Genomic DNA, 16,934 nt, shown 5'->3' on the forward strand with positions numbered 1-16,934 from the left:
ACAGTAAGAAGTGGTCCTTCTAGGACACAGCCACTTCTTGAGGGAAAGACTTGTAAAGGGGTTTTGATTTTTGTCTTGTTTCCTCTCAAGATTTTTATTTTAGGAAAAAGTCAGACTTTGTGTTTCATTTTACGTTTTACATTCCCAGCAAATGAAGTAGGAGAAAAAGCAACTCACCATTAACTTAATTTCAGGCTTCAGACTGACATTGCTCATTAATTTTCTTCTTCTAAAAAAGCAAAAGCAAATAAAGACTTCTGAGGAAGGCGTCCCTTAGGGCAGACGGGGGACGATGTGGGAGACGTGACGGACAAATCAATTCAGCAGAATGACAGGGCACAGTATTGTGGTCCAGCCATGGGAAGACTCAGTAAAAGAACAAAGAGAGCAAAACCAAGTTTCTATATTATTCAGTTTATACCTGTATAAATATCCCTGACTACAACATCCCACATAGCAGACAGGTCTGGCCCGGATCTGGATCTGGTGTCAAGCCGGCACTGCTGGCTACATCCAGATGTAGGCCAGGCCTGGCGTAGATGGGACTATTTATGTGATGGCATGCCATATCAGGCCCGATTATGGTTTGGTTTATGTGGCCCAGGCTCATAGAAAACAGGTCTGTCCCAGATCCGGCATCAAGCTGGCACTTCTGACTGACTGGTGTCATGGCAGGGTGTATGTCAACCAGATGTGGGCCAGGTCTGGCAATGATGGCACTATTTATGTTCCTATTTTAGTTAGAAGATCCAAATACCATGTTGCAATACTGTACTGCTATGGTAGCCAATGTTTCAAATGACGGTTTGACAGTTTTGTGAGTGTACACTTTATCCAAAGCCTAGTGAGAGTTTACCCATGTTTACCACTGTAAAGGCTGTAGCTCTGGAGGTAGAGCCGGTCATCTACTGATTGCAAGATTAGTGGTTCGATCCCTGGCTCCTTCAGTCACATCAAGTCACGTGTGAATGTGCATCCATGTAGTTAGGAAGCACTTTGAGTAATCCAGGGGAGTAGAGAAGTGCTATATAAGAGTCAGTCCATTCACTGTCTCAACTGAGTTTCTTCATGTTACCTTTGCACTATTATGTTCCAGCACATGTTGTTATTACATGGCTTGATTAAGGTTCACATTAGGCTGACATCTGGGACCATAGCTGAAACTCTTCTGGGCCAGCAGTGTGTCCTCAAATGGCCTTGTGCTGGCCCATGTGTGGGCCACCTCTGGCAAACCAAATCTGGGCCACCAAAGGGCCGTCATTCTTTGCGGTATGTGGGTCAGATCTGGGCCATACCAGTTTCGCTATGTGGGATGTACAGTAGTCAGGTTTCACAAACCCACTCCTGTCCTCATGTGCAGAAAGCTGGGGGGTTGAGGGCAACAAGGACAAAATTATGAAATCACATCAAAAGGAAGCTCAGAATTTACTCTTGGTTTGTTGCTAACTAATGATCATTAATTAAGGCCAGGTTGGTACAACTACAGTTATTAGTTAGCATTGCAAAGAACCTGAGCCACAGGTTCACAATTAAACTGTGCATATACAGAAACAGAACTGTGCTTCTTTGATTTCTACAGCATGCACTTACCATGAATCGAGTGTGGGCGAACATGATTTCCACTCCCACAGTAAACCATACATGGATACATACAGTACTTTGATTACTCTTTGGCAGTGTCAGTAGGTAGGAAGAAGGCTGGGGTTGCATCTTTGTTGCTGATTTGGCAGTCCATGCAGGTAGGCGACTGGCACCTCCATGTGTAAGGAAGAAAGCACATGATAGTCTACTAGCTAGCCTTGCCAGACCAACAGAGGAGTTGGCATCAACAATGATGATGAATATTGCAGCAACCTAATTGAGAGAAAAATGGGACTCATTTTTGCTGGGTGAAAATTGTATTCAAGCTTGAGTCGAGAAGTGGTGAATTTAAGGTGATTGTAGAGACTGCTGTAGAGATTCCTGGCAGCTTTTACAACCGGAAATGTAACATCTTCGTTGAAATCTATTCACATGGCTGGAAATAAATAGAAAAATATTCTTTTTTTTATGTTACAGATTATTTATTTTTTTAAAGTAAAACAGATTTTCCTCTCCCCTTGTAGCAGAATTCAGGCTGTTGGCCTTGCTTGATAAATCTCACCTATGTGATAGTGGGGAGATAAACACACTGTTCAGCAGAGGTTTTCAAACTAATTGCATGTTACTGGTGTATTGACTAACCTCTGAGAAAATACAATTAAGTTTCCATTCAAAGTTTCTGATCAATTTTTATCTAACAGGGTTTAATTTAGCAAACTGTGTAGCCTGTGGGACTCTGTCTAGTCAGAGTAAGAAAATACATTCAGCGCCAATCAGATTGTGACCAGAAAGAATTAACTATTGAGCCTCGTAGAAAAGAAATCATGGGTAAAGTTAATTGAAAAAGTCGTCTAAGACAAGCTCAAAACATTTAAATCTATCATAAGGACATTTTTTTGGTCACTTTGGGTAAGCATACAGCAACACAACAGTGTTATGGCAAACTTGTTAGAAGACATCTGTTCATGTAAGGTCACCGGTTCGATCCCTGGGCTCTCTGTCCTGGTTGTTGTGTCCTTGGGCAAGACACTTTACCCTACTGCCTACTGGTGTTGGCCAGAAACCGAATGAATGAGTGAATGAATAGTGGCATTGTAAAGCGCTTTGGGTGCCTTGAAAAGCGCTATATAAATGCAATCCATATATATATATATATAACAACAGAGCAACATTTTGCACTTTTAGACTTATTTCTGGGACCTGAGAAATAATTCAAATACAGTCTTTTAGCTCCATTTTTGGTCTCCTCCAACTCCTGAGCAAGAGTTATTTTACTATTTTAGAGGTCTAAATATAAAAAGAGTTAGAAAGACTTGACAATATTAAAACATAATATAACTTCTCTGTGGTTCTTAATACAACTGACCACCAAATGAGCAATACTATTTGGCACATCCCTAAAAACAACATTGGGCTCAATTTAAGGACATTTTATTCAAATGTCATTTCAGTACTCAGTTTTTCAGTTTTGTTTAATTTTAATAGGACTCCGTCATTGTCCACTGTACCCAAGAAGGTGAAATTTTGATGTGCTCCATGATTCATCTTCTTTCCTGTCCTGGCATTCTGTTTGTGTTTCTGGGATCTATGGATTTGACTGGACCCTTGAAAATATCACAAAATGTTTTTTGATGGGGTTTTTTGGAATCAAGAGAAATTTTAATATATGGCTAATGCTAACCTAGTCATAATATAACACCAAACCACTTTTGGGTTTCTAATCAAACATTCAGAACAGAATTGTAGTGGGTCAATTTTACTGAAACGAGTTCTAGTTTGTAATTTAGTTGTAAATTGGGGGATATATTGCCAGCAGCTTCTATCATCAAGGGAAACAACATGGTATTTTTTATGCTTGGAAAGACAACTGGCAGGCATCTACATCTGCTGTTGATAAGCGATTGTAGGCGTTTCATTAAGTCACTGTTGAAGTGCACATGTGAGAAATGCCTGCGGGGGCACTAGATAGAGGAGGCTGGTTTGGAGGTGGTACGACGTGACTGACGGGGATGAGACGATAATGACAGTTTTCATTTTGGGTAAACGGCTCTGTGCTTTTGTTCACACAAATTATGAAATTGTGCTTAATGTACCATGAGCACAGTTAAAATCTATACATGAAATTAAAAAAGTAATGAACAAAACAAAGAACAAAAACCCGGCAACGCATAATAGGTTAAAGTCGCGCATTTGTGTCGTAGAAGATTTAGTAGTTGTTCAAGCTCTAAAACAGTAGAGGAAATTTGACATAAGGGGCCACATAGTCTGGAGCTTCTTTAAAGGCTGCACAGAAAGCTTGGATTTAGAGAAAAAAAAATACAAGTTCAGTATATTTAACTGTTATGTCCACACTTGCACACTGTGTGCTGTGTTGTGATATTGTTGGAAACTACTGAACAGAGTGATGGACAAATGACTGAAGCATTCAACTTCTCTCAATTTACGTGGCAGTTAACCACAAAAACAAAAAACATTACCAAGCTGACTTCGGGATTGCCAGGAACATTAATGCAACATCCACTTTTATATAATTAACAAGTGTTGCATAACATCAAGCTCAATCATTATTGAGTTTATCTGACAGCGAAGTGGGGGCATGTCTAATAAATTAAAAAGCTTGGGAGCCACCGTGTATAGCATTACACTGTTAACAAGACTTGGCATCTGTGAGCTCTGTGAGGTTGTACCTTGCCATATCAGAGCTTTGAGCTATAAATGCAAACATCATGCAGCGTGTTGACGGGGATCCTGTTTAACAGGATCTTCACCGTCTTTACTTAGCACGCTTAGATGCAAAAATGTGCTCGCAAGTGCGAAACACAAACTGCAAGCAAGACTGATTAAGCGTTGGGCATGGAACATAAAAGTGATCAGAATTTTTCCTTAAGGAAATCAAGAATGGATGTAGAAAATTTTTATGTATTTGTATGTAAATATTGACATTTCTGCCTGGATCAATGTAGCAGAAAGGCCCACACTGCCATCCCCTAAAGACATGCTGCATACCTAAAAATACATTAAAAATAAATCCTTTAAACACTCCCATACAGTACAGCACTGATTGGAACTGATCTACACAGTTACTGAGACACTTTATCATATTAACATATAAACTTGTTATCATATTAAAGATAGGGCCCTATGCAGACAATCTATTTCAATTGTATTTGTGTCAAATTGTGTTTCTAAGAAAGGAAGATGGCTCTAATTTTGACATTTTGGACTGTAAACCCTTCGTTCTGTCAGTAAGTCGTGGGGCTAAAAGATTAGATAAGAGGGTCTGTCACTATACGTCAGTGTCACAGAAGACAGAACCATCTAAACGTATAGATTGTTTGGCTGCTGGCTTGGAAGTAATTGAAGCTAACCCAGATTTCAGCTGCTTTTTCCATCTTCATGCTTTTTGTTCTGTACATTGGTTATGTCATTCAAACACAGGTCAGTACTTTTGGACAATTAGTGACTGCTCATTCAGAAATAAAAACCCAAAACAGGGACGATTTCGTTCAGCTGCATTCAGTGAAAGTATTCTTGTTTAGAGTGAAGCAGAGTGTTGTGGCATTAATGATATTTCCTGACCACTGCCTCCGTTTCTGTTCCAGCTTTAATTCACCGTGACAGTCTGTCATGGTGTAATGTGGCTCGTTGTGTTACACATGTGCTTTCCAAACAGCACCTCACACTCTCAGACCAAGACACAAATAAACACAAAACACCTGAAGCTCGGCTTTTTCACGCAGCAGCCGACACATCTAATGAGAACCACAGAAAACGTTGATGGGACCGCTGGAGTTTGGGCTTCACAGAGCACATTCATAGACAAGTCTGCCTAAATGAACAGCATCAGATAAGCAGATGTGCAAGTTATGTTGTTTTTTTTTTTCTAACGAAAAGTGCTGACAGAGAGCTCAGTGACAGGGTTGAAATGAGCACAGTGTGTATTATGTCCCCGGCGTACATTGTGTTGCACGTACCGTCAATCCTGGCCTGAATATTTATAGTCTATCTGTGTTCATTTGTGTATGCTTATGTGTGTGTGTGTGCGCGCAAATCTGAAAGCCAGTGTGGATGTAAGAGCCCTGCAGGGGTGTGAGGCAAGAAGCAGCAAGAGGCAGAAAAAATCCCCGCTGCCTTTGGATTAGTGTCAGCAAACAGGAAGCCAGGCACCGTGCTCCATGTGCCTGTGCACTCTCTTAAAGCCAGTCCCTGTGGCATTATTAAGCTTTTTTTTCTCAAAGTGTCATATTTTTATGTCTAGGGTTTGAGTCAAAACCCAGCTAAAGTTTTCTGATATTACCTTTAATGTCTTTTACAATCTTTCTTCACAGACTGTGTATAAAAGATAGATGTCGCCAATGTGATTTCACGTCGCCACTTGGCGGATCTATGAGATTAGTTAGCTGCCTGAATCTTTGGGTGATGTGGAAAGTAGAAATCAAATAATTGACATGTATTTTTGATGTTATGAACTGCAAAGCCAGTCACTTCTGATCATCAAAAGTAGGCATTTGACATTTTCACAGCTGAAAAGCGTCAAACTTGGCTACTCACAGCCTACTTCAGGACTTCTACATGACCTTTTTTCTCAGCTCTGTAGGTCACTACTTTGTCTTTGATAGTTAAAGGATAACCAACAAGAATTGCTGTGCATCAGTTTGTTGATGTGGATCATGTGATCAGAGTGGCTTTAAAACTGCCCTTTGTGGCTTTGTACAGTTCTGATTCTGATTATTAAATGTTTAAAAAAACCCAAGTGTAACTAGGAATTTTAAATCTTGGGACTTTGTGAGATGTCTGGAAATATCACCGCTCCATTTTTTCCCACTAAAAAGCAGTACATACACCGTTTGTGGGTCACATCTGGTCTGTTGGTCTTTGTGAAAACATACAAACGCACCCGTAACATCAGATAACCTGTGAAATCCTTTGCAAAGGACAAAGTGGTGTCTGTTTCCACCTTATAAACAACTCTGTTTCCTGGACAGCTTCCTTTGAAAAAATGAAACAAGTGACTTGCCTGTGAAGCTCCTGCTGCCGCTTTGATGATAATAGTTGCTTGTGACACCTAGACCGGAATATTTAGATGAAAGTTATAACAAAAACACTTTGGTGTCATAGAGAATATTCTCAAGGGAGCCAGAGCTCAAGCTCAATCTTCATAATCACACATATATAGTTAAAAAGAAATTAAAAGGTGACGGTTGAGTTGACATTTTTGCACCTGTGGCAGATCCAGAGGAATTTTCTACCTTTTGTTCAACAATAATGTCAAAAAAAGAGAGAACTCTTTAGTATTTAATCCCTGCCTCTTGATTTTTGCTACATTAATAAGACCAACTAGACCCATGATGCATGAGAACAGATTTATTCGCACAGATTTAACTGCCTGTGTAAAAAACAAAAAAAAAAGAAAACAAGAGTTATGAATGCATTTGTAGCAGGAGGCTGCACGGTTGATGTGCAATCTAGGTAGCAAGTAATGAGAAGGTGTTACGTCTCATTTCCCAACTTGATTCAGCAGTAATAGTTCTTGCTGCTGATGTCCTCACCTATTTGCCCTCTTGAGGAATTTATTCCACTCCAAGATAAAGATGATGTTGTTCTGCCCGTGTGAAAAACCTTGCTGCTTTGCACATGCTGGCAGGAAGTCTCAAGCTAAAATAAATGAAAATGCTTATGCACGGCTTCTTGATTCACAGCTGTGCATTAGTTAGTTGTCGCTATCAAAATGTAAGGACAGTAATAGAAGATAGCTTTTTTTCCCCAGACACTAGTATCTGTAGTCCTTCTCTGGCTGGTAGATCTCTGCAGTCACACCTTTGTCTCTCATGTTTTTTTTTAAACAAATAGCACTCAGTAAGTCGTCTGTGATTGTAAGCGCTCTGGTTTAAGAATAACAAGGTCACGGGACACCGGTCTTGCCCGTAAAGGATCGTTGGACAGCAGTAGAGAATCTCACTGCGTCACTGCTTTCATACAGTCGGATATTGTGGTCATAGGTGTCATAATTTTTTTCAGTCAGTTTTATCAATCCAGAATCGTTGATACTTGGTATTTTTATACTTGTCCTTTCTGTAAATACCTGAAAGAAATACACCGATTGTCAGCCGTGAGTTACTGTCCCTGATTATACTGTAGTAAGAAGGTGCAACTGGTCAGCTAAAGCTTAAAAGGCAAAAGGAGAGTGGATTAATTTTTTTTTTTTTAAAACAAACAACGTATTTTTTGTTCCAAAAACAGTAAAATGACTCTTCAAAAACTGGTGAACTAACTGTTGAGTCATTTGGATTATTAGCTCTATCAGTCCCTCCCCTACAGTTTTATTAATATCCTTTCGAGCTTCGGGGCTGTAAAATTGTCTCCCACATAATGCTGTACCTGAGGGCTCTGTTTCTGGCAGTCTCTACTGGGCGATCTCTACAAACACCATAATGATTTTAAATCCATTCCCAACAGAAAAGCTGCTGCTGGGCTCTTGCATCGTGAATAGGGATGGCTTCTGGGTACGCAGGTGGATTGTCGGATGTGAGCAGGTTTGCGGTGGTGCTCTCGGCTTAGCCTTGAGCAACAGTGTCTGAATGTGGCACTAAAAATGGCCCTGCCTCCTTTTGGCGATCTCACAGCTGGGAGCAGTTACGTGACAATATTCTCCGTAGATCTGTTTTAGTTTAGCAAATAAATAAATGGAATCTCTTGTTCTCATTTATAAAGTGTGGGTATTTTTTTAACCATTATTTCCCACCACTGAGTTATTTAGTGTTTTCCAGGTATCTTCCCTTTAACATTGGTGGTTTATGTGTAATTCACAAACTGCAGACTGTCTCCTGGGCTGATGATTGTATTACTGAGAACTCTGTAGAACCACCCAGTAAAAGAAAGGCAGTATTATAGGGAATGATGAGACGCAATCAGTTCAGTTTCAATAGCATTTTCAAACTTAAAAGCAAAGTTACACTCATGTTTGAATGATTTGAATGCATCTTTTATACTTAATGCTGGAATGTGAGTAAATCTGAATGTAAATGATTGAGCACAGACGTTTCTATGACTGTGATTTTTTTTATTGTACTTGTGATACTGTCACACTTTGGGTATAATATAGGTGAGTACTGATGTTTGTTATAAATGCATATATTATACAAATTAATGCAAATGTTTGCACAAACAACACCTAATAATAATAATAATAATAATAATAACCACTCTGCACCTGCTGAGAAGTTGCTTTTTTTCATACATGATACGCTCCAAAGTTCCTTGCACAACAAATGGCTCATTCTAATATTGCACCAACCCATTAAGGGTGAAATTAAACTTAATTTGTTGCTATGATATGTGCTCATAAAATGTTTGTTTTTTTTAACTGTCTTCACACAGTATATCATAATAACGCTTATAAACCTCGGCAGATCACAGCATGGGTCGCATTGCCTAGTGTGGCAGTGCCGTGGACATCTCTGCTGACATATTCAGTGTGTGTTTCGGTGTTGTAGTAAGTTAGTCATGGTTCTCTTCAGCTTTAGGTTGCTCTACTCGTGCACAAACACACACACAGCTGCTTTTATTTCAAAAATTGTAACACAGTGGCATTTTAGCGCCAGAACGCAATACTGTAAATCGCAAACAGTGAATAATATTAATAACATTCACTGATCTCTTCTGAATTCCCCTCTCAGGACAGTCTGACGCTCAGTATATTGAGTGCTCATGCTGACATTATTGAATCCTATATTTGCCCTCCTACCGTTACAGGTGCAGTGTACTGGAGCGCAAATATACCAAAGGAGCCCCCCCCAACAAACAAAACCTGGAATGTAAACAAGCACAGGTTTAGCTCCAAAGTCCTAATAAGGGAATTAGATTAAAAACAGTCAGTATGTTTGTTGTAATTGCCTTGTGCCTGCTGCAGCTATGATTGCATACAGAATGCCTTCAACTCCTGGGAGACTTTGTGGAAATCCTCAAATTATTGAGGTGGAGAATTATACAACAGCTGCTCTGTTTAAAGAGGACGCTTGTCTCTAATAGTGTGCATCTTAATAAGCACAAATAGCTGTGGCACAAAACAGTTCTGTGAAATGTTTCACCCTACAGGGGGTAGCCAAAATAACAAACACTTCATGAGGAAGGAATTTAAATTTGAGTTTAATCAACATTAAAAACAGCTACAGAGGAGCTTTTGGGGTTTTTTCTAATGCGGCGTATGTCCGTCATCACGCCGCTGTAGGTTTCTGTCAGGCATGTGATCAGTTTCTCTTTCGTGATTGGAGTTTACCTGTTTTTGGCATACACCTCTGTTATTTGTCTGATTTTAGACTAATTAAATACAATTTTTTCCTGTTTTTTTTTTTCTAAACGTACAATTTTGACAACCAAACTGCTGCTTTGCGTTTATAACCTGGTATGACACTGACATCAGCTCTACTTTGGAGCAGCTGTTGTTATACTTGAGCAGAAACCAAAGATGACTGTTGATTGATGAAAAAACAGGAGCTGTCGCTGCCCTATCCCTACTGGAAACCCCCCACACTAGTGATGCGCGAATGTTTACTGCTGTACATCAAATGGTCCACGGAAGAAGCTGAAGCAACTTACACCAGATTCTGATATTAAAATAAAAATGTTGTTTTGATTTTACTTGTTTTTTCTCAATAAGAGATGCTTTTCTTTTTTTTGCTTAAGATTATTTCAGAATATCTAATACAGTGCACTACATTTAACTACATGGAGCTGAGTGTAATTGGCAACAACAAAAAAAAAAACTAGCATTAGTGGCATAATGTAAAAAAAGTTAGTAAAATACTACATTTTAGGTAATTATTCATTGCAATAAAAAGCATAAAATTAAACTAATGAGATGTAAGTGTTATCAATATTATTTATATATGTGTATTATTGAAATTATTATTATTTTAGTGGTTGCGTAACACTCACACTACATGTATTTTTATCAATGAGTATGTCTAAATCAGGTGTGGTCTTATTTAAGCTTTCCTGTATAAATTTCTGCATTTAAGAAAAATAATATAAGACACACACACACATATATATATATGTATATATATATGTGTGTGTGTGTGTATATCTATCTATCTATCTATCTATCTATCTATCTATATCTATATATATATATATATATATATAGATATAGATATATATATATATATATACACACACACAGACAAGAAGAGAAGAGAAGAGAGAGTAATATAATAAAAGGAAATTAGTTTTATCTGTTGGATGAAGGCAGACCTTTTTGTTGAGACAACCAAGAATATCCATCCATCCATCAGGGGTCGGGTCGCGGGGGCATCAGCCTAAGCAGAGAAGCCCAAATCTCTCTCTCCTTACCCACCTCCTCCAGCTTGTCTGGGGGAACAGCAAGGCGTTCTCAGGCCAGCCAAGAGATATAATCTCTCCAGCGTGTCCTGGATCTTCCCCACGGCCTCCTACTGGCGAGACATTCCCATACCTCACCCAGGAGGCACCCAGGAGCAATAACACTATCTACAGCTTTTACGAGTTGCATACTTTTAAAATGCTTTAGCTATTAGCCTAAAACTTGACATTTGGACATACATGCAGACGTGCACAAGTGTTATGATTGGCCACAGTTTTGCTGATGAAAGGGTTGATTTTTCATCTTCTCAGCGTAGATAACCTTTGCTCTGTTTGAGCCCTGCCTGTTTTGCTAGCAGCCGGAATTGATAACTTTTATGTAACTGAAAGTCAGAGGCGAGTCATGCGCTTGTGTGGATGGGACTTATCTGTGCGTCTCCTTCTCCAGCAGGATGATGTTATCAAAAGTTGTACACCCAAACAACAGTGGGTGTGTCTAGTGCTGTGACATTAGGGCTTCCCCGGTTTGATGGGACGGTGCAGCATTAAAAAAATAAAAAACAAAACACAACCACTGGTTATTTCACTCAGTGTAAATAAACTGTATCAGTTCAATAAATCAGAACCCCCTGTCATTGGATGAATATGATACTGGCAAACAGTAAACTGTTTTAAGTGCTTAATCTACTGAAGGATAAATGAACGTAAGCATGTTAAGGGGTGTATAACAAATGGTTTATTTATGTAACTAAACCCCCATGTGGTCTTATACAAAGCTCAGACGTATCCCCTGCCAAAGTGCTTCAGAAGGAGCTGCTGCTTAATGACCCTGATGTTTATCTGTAGTGAGTGCATCTTGCCCAACTTTTGGGTGGGAAAGGAAAATATGCACAATATCAGCTTGGTGTTTGGGCAAATTGCTCCATCTTGAGGGTGCCGTTTCGTCAAGCATGATTATAGATTTCCTGTTTCTCTCTTTGTTGCAGCGCTGCCAGTTACAGGGAGAGGGAGTATCCCCGCATCTCTGGAAATCACAGAGAACAAGCAAAACGTTGTGACCGGTCATCTTGAGCACAAGCGGACACTGAAAAGCAACAACCGGATGACACTTGGCGTTTGGACAATTGGAGGAGAGAGCTGCTGTATGGTATCAGTAAACAAACCCTCGAAGGCTGAGACTGGAGTTAGCGTGTGAGTGAGTCGCGGCCCAAAATGATTGCCTTAATTACTACACATATAAAGATGTATGAAGTGAAGATAACTAAGAAGACTTGTTCAACAAAACCAGATGTTTTATTTACATGTGAAAAAAGTGTCTTGTAAGGAACAGATGTGAATATTTTAATATGATAGAGATAATGTTTGGTCGTAACGTCGACATGTTTTAGTTGGGTCGGCTTCGTAGGTGTCTAGGTTACTAAATGGTGAGTTTGCTCTGCTTCTGTGCGGCCAGCAGTATGACTTTTTAAAAAAAAAGAAAAAAGAAATCTCGTTTCATATTGTCAACCAAACAAGGCTGGCCTGAGCTGCTCGCTTATCTGCTGGCAAAAAAAAATAATTAAATAACGATCTACGACACATTGTGTCATAACACATGGAAATCCTCGTTCGGAAAGTGTATAGGGTCGGGAGAGAAATACGAGACATATATTGACTGGCTCAATGCAACACACTGAAATACATCAGAAGATTATCCTCTTACATTAAGATCCACTTACACTAAAGCAAAGATGTCAGGCACATAAACACCCATCATAAATATCAGCCGCACTCACTTTCTATCACAGCAGACGAAACTCGCCGGGCTCTCACTGCTCGAGAATCATTGACGTAAAGACGAAATACCTTACGTTTCTTTTCTCCGATGCAAATTTAGAGCTGACCAGCTGCTTTGTTGATATGTTTTCACTTTGAATTTACCTGTATGCAAAAGTAACATGGACGTGTGTTCTATATTTTTTTAAACCTAGCCTTGATAATTACATTAACCAAAGGTGAAACCCTGAATTTACTGTATGTTGTGGACTTCTGGAAAATGTTGTGACATAGATGCACACTGAATAGGAAAAAAAAATGTAAATACCAGACGTTTCTACTTGTGTGTCCTAAGATGTGTTTCGCAGATAGAGTAATTTGAGACTTTTCACTTTCTTTGACTGTTATGACCATCCACCATAATCCTCTGTGTTCAGTTTGTCCGTTTCACTTTCTTCATATTGTTGCGAATGCTGCTCCAACATTCTTCACTGTACTTCTTTATTTCATTTGTTCCTTTTTCTTCTTTTGTCTTTTTAACAAAACTCCCATTGAAAATCCACTTACCTATTTATTTGGCATATTGAGACATGAGGTTACTGATGTCATTTGTGCAGCTTTGTGAGAGGGGAGCTGGCATTTGTTACCGCTCTTAGATCTACAAAGTTGCCTGTGAATACAAGGATTAGAAATGTCCACTGACATGCCAGTAGTAGTAAATCATATCACATACATATATAAATTTATTTTAATGAAGCACCCTTTACATACTCTATTTGCTTTAATGGCACACAAAAGCTTGTGTCCTTCATCTTATCTTCCAAGTTCTCATGTGTGCTCTTTTTCTGAAAATTCATATCTGTAATTACCTCAATATAGTGACCCTTACGAAAGATGTTTACTGAATGTTCCAAATATTTCCTTGGTGTCAAATTCTTTTCTTCTTCTTCTTTTTTTTTTTTTTTTTAAAAATCACCCTATAGCCACAATATTTTAAAAACAGATGTCAGTGGTTTATTTGGGGTACTCTTTATAGAAAAGATGTGTTTTTTTCGTCAGTTTACTTTATCATTGTGAGGAGGGATACCAGCAGTTTAATCAAGAACACCAGTGCACAGTAGCAGAGGTTAGGGACTGTCACTTTAAAAAGTTGCATAACAACAAATGTGTGAAAGAAAGGAGGGGGAAAAGGTGATCCAAAAGGAGCAATCACACATCCAATTGTAGCTAAGGATGCACACACACACGTAAATATGTGATGCAGCATGTGACAGCAAACTGGTTTCATTTATCTACCTTTTATGATGAGATTGTAATTTGAAGATGTCAGACTGTGCGTTGGAGTTATTGCAATATAGTAAGAATGAAAATTAATAGTCACTTGTAGCACATTTGTTAATTTCTGATAAAATCTGTGCTAGCATCATGCGAAACCATTGATCACTGTAGGCTAACGATGTGAAAGTCACACCCTTGGGCGTTGCGTCTGCGCTGAGCAGGGGGTTTCGCGTCATGGCTAAAACGTTGGCTGGACGAGGTGTTTATTTGCAGTTTATGCATCACAAACTGTTAAACTGTATTTTTGGGGCATAGCTTTAAGAAGCATTTGCAAGCAGTGACGCTACAATAAATATTTGAAATATTTATGAAGTCCAGTTGTTCTTGATTGCGTCATTGCTGGGATTCATGGTCTGTATCTTTACCTGGCTTTTTGCATGCTGCATCACATATACGTCTAATATTAGTGTGTGCCGGTTGTTATTGCCGACTGATATTGACAGAAACATGATTTTCTGTGACGTAAATTGGTTATTTTTTGCTGGATAAATGTTCAGCAGTAGTGTCATGAAGGGCGGAAATGCTTTAAAACAATATTCTTCTTGACTTTTGCACAGCAGAGGACTAAATGACAAAAATCATATCAGCACCTCCTATCATCTATCAGCTAAAGTTGTTGTTTTAAACACTGCTGTTAGCCCAGATTTTACAGTCGGCCCATTGTTTCTTTTAGCTACAATTTGCATGTTTCTTTAAAAATCACGTTAACGTAAAACTGGAAAAAAAAAATGTTGACAAATATAGAAATTATTAAGGGAAATTAAATGAATGAAATTAAAATGTTTCTGAAACAATATAACAAATGATCTGGCTATTTAGCACAAAGCTTTAGAGCTATCACATTTTTCTTTGATAAAACCGGCTCCTAGGTACTTATCAACTGTACAGACAGTCTGTCTTTCCCCAGCAAGAAGGACGTAAAACTTATCACCCAAAAATGTTGAGCTATTTCTTTCACAGGTAGATTAAATCAAAATTGTGACTGATGTCCAAAAATATATTTTCAGAAGTAATTTCATTACACTGATCTTGTCAGATTATGTGCCTGAAGCACAAGATGTTCCAGGGAGGCCCAGGGAGCATCAGGAGAGGCCCGCACAAGCATTTGAAGCTGAACATTAGCTCACGGGGTGTTCAGACATCTGAGACGCAGCTATCCCAGATACTATCGCACCAACTGCCAGTGATGACCGGAAGCTGTATGACACTGATATATTTATGAGGGACAAATTAATTAGCTACAGCTTGGTGTTACCACAAAAGCCAAAGAGTAATATACCCACAGGTTAGTAGACAGAAAAAGAACATGATCAGCCTGCCAATTGATCCCACAGGCCACCGCATTCAATCAAGCAGAGCAAATAAGCACCAAAGGAGGCTGGAGGAAATCTGGGCACTCTGTAACCCATTTCCTCAATCTATGAATTCAAATAATTTATTTGGTTAGACTCGACGATTGTGTTAAGCTGCACTGATGCACGGCACTGAGTTATATATGCTCTAAACTAAATACTCAGAAGAAAACCAAGAAAAATGTCACATACAAAGACAGAAGTTTACCAAGGCGGAATTTCAGCCTTTGAAGCAGAAAATCATGGACGTGTACACTAAACAGAAAGGTCCTCAGATTATCCAGCCTCATCATCCAGGTCCTGTCGTGAGCAAACAGCTGCATTACTTCTTTAAACTTTGCACTGCTAGGCATTCCTAAGGACGCTAAAGTGACCTGCGGTAATAACTGCAGTGATAATTTGTTGTGATTCAGCGCGGCAAATGAGCAGATTTTACAAAGCTGCTGGGGAGGTTACCGACAGTTTGTGTGGGGACATTAGATAACACATAGGACGAGGTGAGAGGAGAACATTTTAATTACGATCGCCTCGGAGCTAGAAATCTCACCAGGGCTACATGTAAAACATTTCTGAATGCCAGAGAGAATAGCTCACACAACTGCTGACCAGAGTCGCTCAGATCACTTTTGAACTCAACACATCAAACAAAAGAACTAGACTCAAACAAAAGAAAACTCTTGCTGGGACTGAGTTTTAGAGTAATAAGACCTCTTACGTAAGCGCCCACATTGTGAGAAAGTGCTTTTCTGTCGAAGCTCACGTATTTCTGAGGCCTAAACACCTGCGAGACTCTTCCGTCTCTGTGCAACCGAGCAAGATTAAGTTTTAAGATGAATGCCTCCTTTAGTCAATAACAAAGGATTTACTCACTGAAAGAAATCACCGATTGGTTTCTAAAGCCAAGACAAACAAGACAGTTCAGATTTAGCAGAGAAAAAAATTTCTTATGGTTTTTCAGCGTTGATGTGATTGATCCAAAACCGTCGAAATTACATCCTCATGTTCAGCCAGCCTTTGAATTTAGTCCAGTTTTCAGTTTCTTCGTACATTTGGGCTCCACAATGACAGAGCATTTCCCAGAGCATCACAGTTATCTCCCCCCCCCCCCCCCCCCCCCCGAAAACCAAGACCCTGCTCAGTGAAACAAAGATGTCAGTTTTGCCTTTAAGACTGAATTTACTCTTCATACACTGAATTTGATTCAAATTTAAAACCCTCTTTTTGTCTCCAGATATCTTGAAAGGACAAACCGACTGAGCCTGATATCTTCACATTGCACCCGGAAAGCACTGCAGATGCTTCCACGCGGCTCGATTTGGATATTACGTCCCGCCGACACATACTGTACATAAATAAAAGCGCCGCATTATTATGAGGATAAAAGCCCGAGTGTTTATTGTAATATCCACAGCATTAGATAATGGCAGAAACTCGTTTTATGTCTTAATCTCCTTATAAACAAGGTGCCCTGTGAGGAGTGCTGCAGAACTGTTGAGCGGTGACGCAGTTTGCTTTTGCTGTTAAGTGTTTTTGTGCTGCAAACTCAATGAACGCAGTGTTTACCCTGTC

General features: G+C 39.3%; 1 protein-coding gene across 1 annotated transcript in view; it reads left to right on the top strand.

Moving 5' to 3' along the window:
* kcna4 (potassium voltage-gated channel, shaker-related subfamily, member 4) overlaps positions 1-13,637 on the top strand; it is a 48,762-nt gene extending 35,125 nt beyond the window's left edge. Inside the window, exon 3 of the transcript XR_014873127.1 lies at positions 11,907-13,637. The gene's annotated coding sequence lies outside the window, so the exon portion shown is untranslated. The remainder of the gene's footprint in view (positions 1-11,906) is intronic.
* The last annotated feature ends 3,297 nt before the right edge of the window (positions 13,638-16,934 follow it).

Source organism: Neolamprologus multifasciatus, chromosome 1 (genome assembly GCF_963576455.1).
Source record: "Neolamprologus multifasciatus chromosome 1, fNeoMul1.2, whole genome shotgun sequence".
Lineage (NCBI taxonomy): Eukaryota > Metazoa > Chordata > Actinopteri > Cichliformes > Cichlidae > Neolamprologus > Neolamprologus multifasciatus.